This window comes from Eptesicus fuscus, chromosome 18 (genome assembly GCF_027574615.1).
Source record: "Eptesicus fuscus isolate TK198812 chromosome 18, DD_ASM_mEF_20220401, whole genome shotgun sequence".
Taxonomy (NCBI): domain Eukaryota; kingdom Metazoa; phylum Chordata; class Mammalia; order Chiroptera; family Vespertilionidae; genus Eptesicus; species Eptesicus fuscus.
This window is the reverse complement of record NC_072490.1, coordinates 8,172,974-8,178,696: the sequence shown is the minus strand read 5'-3', so window position 1 is coordinate 8,178,696 and position 5,723 is coordinate 8,172,974. Positions and strand designations below refer to the sequence as shown.

General features: G+C 44.9%; 1 pseudogene; it reads right to left on the bottom strand.

Moving 5' to 3' along the window:
- Window positions 1–2,764: 2,764 nt before the first annotated feature.
- On the bottom strand, window positions 2,765–3,371 carry LOC114228519 (protein PBDC1-like; annotated as a pseudogene).
- Window positions 3,372–5,723: the final 2,352 nt, after the last annotated feature.

Sequence of the window (5,723 nt, the reverse complement as noted above, 5' to 3'; positions counted from 1 at the left end):
GAACAGCGTCCACCCAGGGATTCAGAGGGTGGGCGTGTGGTGTGGTGGGGAGAGTCCTGGTGAAGAAATGGGAAGATCCAGGCCTCTCTGCAATTTTCTGAGCATGTACATATATGTATGTGTGTGTGTGTTTATGCATGTGTGTATGCATGCTTGTGTGTGAATGTGTGTGTACACGTGATATGCATATGGGATAATATATGACCACTTCTTATTTTAAAGTCATTTCCCTCTGAGGGCAGAAAACTTTTACATTTACTAATTAATTCTATCTCTTCTAGTTTGAATGTCTCTTTTGCATAAATATTCAGCTAATTCTGAGTTCAAACTTTCTCTCTGAAATGATGCTCACCTCTCAAAGGATTATTCCTACCCCTTTTCCTTTCCAAGGGAATACATATGAAAACCACACTGAGCTACCACTGCATGCCCCCGAGGGTGGCGGGAATCAAAATGACAGATAATAATAAGTGTGGATGAGGATGGGGAAAAACTGAGACCCTCATGCAGTGGCGATGGGAATGTAAATTGATGCGCCCACGATGGAAAACAGTCCAGCAGTATGGATGATTCTGGAAAACCTTGCGCTAAGTGAAAGAAGACAGTCACAAAAGACCATCTATTGTATGATTTCATTTATATGAAATGTCCCAAATAAGCAAATCAGTAGAAACAGAAAGTAGATTGGTGATTGTCTAGGTCTGGGGGTGGGAGTTGGGGGGAAATGGGGAATGACTGCTAAAGGATGTAGGGTCTTGTTTTGGATGATGAAAATGTTTCAGATTGACTGTGATGATGGTTGCATAGCTCCGTGTGTATACTAAAAACCACTGGCTTACACAAGTGGATGAACTTCAAGGTGGTGAGCTGTTTAAGATGTGAATTATATCTCAAGAAAGTTCTTACCAAAACACAAAACCCAGAAAATAATAGAGTTTCTCTCTCTCCTCCGATGTTAAGTTGGCAGAACAAAAACTTGAAACTGCTCATGGTCAAATTTGCCTATTTCTGAATGAAGCCAGCACCCAAGAGGAAAGGCAGAGAAAATTTCCTGCAGATGTTATTTGAGCCCCTAATTCAGCCAGGCCTGGAGCCATATTCTCCCTGGACTTTCTGGTTATGTGAACCAACGAATTCCTTTGTTTTGTTTAGTACATTTTAATTTGAGCTTCTCTCACAACTAAAAATACCCCGGCTTCTCTAGCAAGATGGGCAGCCTGGTTTCATAGGGTTGGTTTTCAATCCAACTCTACTTTGGAACATGCCTTCCAGAACTTTCTCAGCTACATAAACCTGTGTGGGTAAGATGTGCCCAACTCCGCACACAGGTGTGCTGGGTCTTGAGAAAATCTCTATGGAGCCCACTCCTCACCCAGGGCTGAGCAGGGCGAGGCACCCACATCCCGGGGACTCGTAGTCACACATCGCCCTGTAACACGAGGCTGATTTTGCAACCTCAAAATGTGGGTCCAATGACAGGAACACCTGTCACAGGCAGGCGTTTCTGTCTGGGGGAGGAGGAGGCCAGTTTGTCTTGCATCCCGACCTGGCTCTCCTGGGGGCTCTCTTCCCTCCTTGACCTGGCCCCACATTCAGAAGATAGCATCTGACCTTCAGAACAGTTTCCTTGCCTGACAGCTCCACCCTCCATCATAACACTTCCAGAGCTTGGAGCCCGAAACCCACCACTTCTCCCGTCAGAGCTGGTCCCAGACTTCCAGGCACGAGTCCCACCCACCGACTTCAGGAACAAGCTCAGGCCTGATTGGGAGCTGTCCTGTTAACCCCTGAGGGCCGGCAGAGAGCTCGTCATCCGATTTGTGCAAACACCTTACCTCTCCCCCAGAGTGGCCCGTCCCTGGGAGCACTGTGCTCACAACCCTTATGCAATGGCTGCTGCCCAGTGTCCGTGCCATTAATGTTTGCGCTGAGTGAATGAGGCCACTGGGTAGAGTTTGCTTTTTAAGTGGCTTCCCAGCCTGATCGCAGGAGGCTTTTGCTAACAAGCTCTTCTCAGTCATTTGCATTGCAGTATTTGGGGTTGCTTGCTGGGCTGTTGGTAAAAACAAAACCCAAGGATGCCTTTTAAGTAAAGGACCCAGTGTTTAGAGTCCACAGTGAAAATAAACTAATGAATACCCTGGAGGGAGCTTGAAGCCAGGGCTGGAATGTCAGATTCGTTATAATTATTTCCTGTCCAGCTTGAGAGCTATGGAAGCAACTCGGAATTTCTCTTACATGTAATAAACAACCTCAAGTAAGGGAATGAAGGACTGTCCCTGGGCCACTTGGGGAGGATGTAAATGAGGACACGGCCCCCAGCTGGGGCGGAGGTGGTTTACCAGAGAGGGAGGGGGGACGGGGGGGGGGGGGGACGGGGGGGGGGGGGGCGGGGCGGGGGGAGGGAGGGGTACGGGTGCTGCTTCTGGACCAGGAGAGGGAAGAGAAAGTAGATGGAAATGCAATGCTTGTTTTTGTAGAAAAGTGCCGCTTACTAAAATAAACAAATAAAACTTGAGGATATTAGATCATTATTGAGAATTTTTGGATGTTGATAATAGCATTGTGCTTAAGCTTGGAATAAAAGAACCATTTGTAATTCTTTTTATTTTTTTTTTAAGAACCAAAATAAATTTATTTACAAAATTTCTTACTTGACCAGTGAAGAACCAAGAAAAAATATACCAAGAAACAATCAACTATGACCCCACAAATAGTCTTTAACCCAGTTCATACAACACAACAACCAGAGCGGCTCCTGATAATTAGGCTTAAAAAAATGTCCTTCTACATTTCCTTCAATTGAACAGGAACATACATTTAACCACAGGATCTGTATAAGTAACATCATGGTACTTGTAGACTCACTTGAGTCACAGTTTCTAGAGTGTTTTTCCCTTTCTACCTTACATAGATGTTTCACCATGTTTGTTGATTCCTTTGTTGGCTTCATTTTCTTTTTCTCCTCCTTTGCTGGTTTTCTCTTTTTCTCCTCTGTTGGCTCCTTTCTCTTCTTCTTTGTCTTGAACACTGGTGTAAACTACTTTGTTATGGCCTTCGCGGTTCCGAGCAATTCCAATGGCAAAAAATTGTATCCTGGGAGCAAAGATAGTGGTTTCCTCAGTGCAGCCTTGAGAACAATCCAGTCGCAGCAAAGCACCATAGTTGAAGTCTTCTATAACCCCGTCAAACTTCAAACAAAATGGCCTCCACTTCTTGTAGTAGACTTCAGCATGCTGCATTGCTCTCATGGCCCATGCCATTTCAATATCAGGGTCATTGCCATAAGACTCAGCTGGGAGAGAAAGAGCATGTGCCACTGATACCAGTTCCCCGGAAACCGGCTTTTCAGTTCCACCAGTCGCCTCCATTTTGCAGCTAACCGAACCATTTGTATTTTAGAGACATACACTAAATGATTTACTAGTGAAGTGATAACTGCTCCGAAATTTGCTTAAAAGGGTGGCCTATGGCTCAGTTGGCTGGGCATCGTCCAGTGCACCAAAAGCTTGTAGGTTTGATTTCTGGTCAGGGCACACACCTGGGTTGCAGGCTCTATCCCCGGTAGGAGACGTGCAGCAGTCAGCTGATTGATGTTTTCCTCTCACATTGATGTTGTTTCTCTCTCTCTCTCCCTCCCTCTCCCTTCCCCTCTCTCTCTCTCAAAAAAAAAAAAAATCCATTTTAAAAAATCTTAAAAAAAAAAAGCAAAGCATGGATGCAAGTAAAGGGTAAAAATGAGAGTTTGCTATATTTGTTATACAGGTTTCTCTACTTTTGTATGTGTTCAAAAATCTCCATAGTAAAAAGTAAAAATGAACAATAAAATCAGCATAAATGATCCCAACTTGCTGATTATTAATGGTTCACTGCTATGGCTGCAGAATTTCTACCTGAGCTGACTGGGAGTGGGTGGGGAAAAGGGCAGCAATTGGATTGGCCTGGAGAAAGGGTCACTAAGGGACTTGTGTGAAGTATGTTTGCATAAAAAGGGCACTCTTTTTACTTAGATGATTTATCTGGAATGGCTTGGTGATGGGCTAATGGCTGATGGGAGAGAAGGGAGAGGGGATGGTCAAGTTCCCAAAGGCAGTCTAATTCTGGGAACCTCCTGTGAGTTTTTCTTGGGGGTCAGGAAACTTCTGGAATATTTGACCTGCTCTTGCAAATTTCAGGACTTAGAGGAGAAACAGAAGCAGCCAACTATGGCTGCTGCTTCCTCCAGTTCTATTGGGACTTGGTCTACTCCCATAGTCTGTCTAGGATGGTCTTGCTCTATACGGCCAAGTTCTGGACCTCAGAGTTCAAAAAGTTTTTGTTGATTGAGTGACTGCTTGATTGACAGATCAACTGAGGTCCACGTAGAGCCATGTTTATTGGGAGGATTGCTTGGCAGCACACACCTAGCCTAAGGTCAGGCACACTGGATACACCATCATCCCCTCCCTCTGATGCCACACATTGTTTGCCCCTGTGAATATTGTGAGAACAAACAAGTCATCTTTCCCGTCAAAGAACAGTTTAGACAGCCGCCATTTTGGACTGCCTGACTTGGAAGCCACCATGTTGGCTGCATGGCTTGCAGCTCCCCTGGAGGCTGCCATCTTGAAACAGAAAAAGGCCAACCCTTCCCTTTGAATTAGCCAATCGTGAAAGACTGTGAGCCTGAGCTCCAATCAAGAGCAAAGGACAGGTCACGTGCGTAAGGGATTATAAACCCAAGCAGCCCTCCTGCTTGGTGTGCATGCGCTTCCAGACCATGTGTGTGCACCCTTCTACGACGTAGAAGTAAATATGTTTGCCTTGCTGCCTGGCTCCCAAGTGTTTTGTATTCTACCAGAACCCCTGACTTGGGGTGCTCGCCTTTTTTCTAACAATATCAAAACTGCAGAGAGCAGTGCCTAGAAACAGAATTTTCCTCATTTCCATTTCCTTGCTTTGCTCTGTTCAGGTTCTGAACTTGGAACTTCGTTGGCAGCTTAAATTAGAAGAGTCGTTTTGGAGAAAAACCTAAACTCTGCAACCATGTATTTTTCCTTTAAAAAAAAAATAATTATACACAATTGAGCAGTTAACTCAGCTCAAGATCCTGAAGATACAAAGTGAGCACTAGTCACTTATAAATATGGAAGATGTACACCTAAAGGCCCACCATGTCATTTCCTTATCCATGAGGGGACCTGTCGTTTCAATTTGCATATGCTTATACTTCTCAATCCACTTCCCAGGACCAAAGAGCTTCCCCAAGTTCTAGGTCTGCATTTTACTGGTCTATTAGACATCTCTACTCTTGGGTTCTCAAACATCTCTGGTGTTGAATTTATTTTCCTTCACACTTGTTACCTGACTTGGGAATTGGCCAGGTCAGAAGCTGGTGTCATCACTCTGGCCCTGATGAGTCCGTAGTGAAAATAAAATAATGAACACCCTTGTTGTCCCCATGCTCAGTTGATTCTGACTCCTGAAAACCTCGAGAATCTATGGATTCTTCAATCTGATGACCACTGATGGTTAACACCTTCATCATCTCTCCCCTGAATCCTGACAACAGACTCACAGCCTGGATACTTCCAAGAGAATGGATGTAGGGTATTTCCTTGAATGACAAGAGGGCAGACAATCTCAGGCATATAGGCAAGGGCCAGGTCCCAGATGGCTTTTGGTGCCCTGATGGGAACTGGTTCTTCATCCCATGCCATTTCCACTGTCTTTGCAGGAGGATG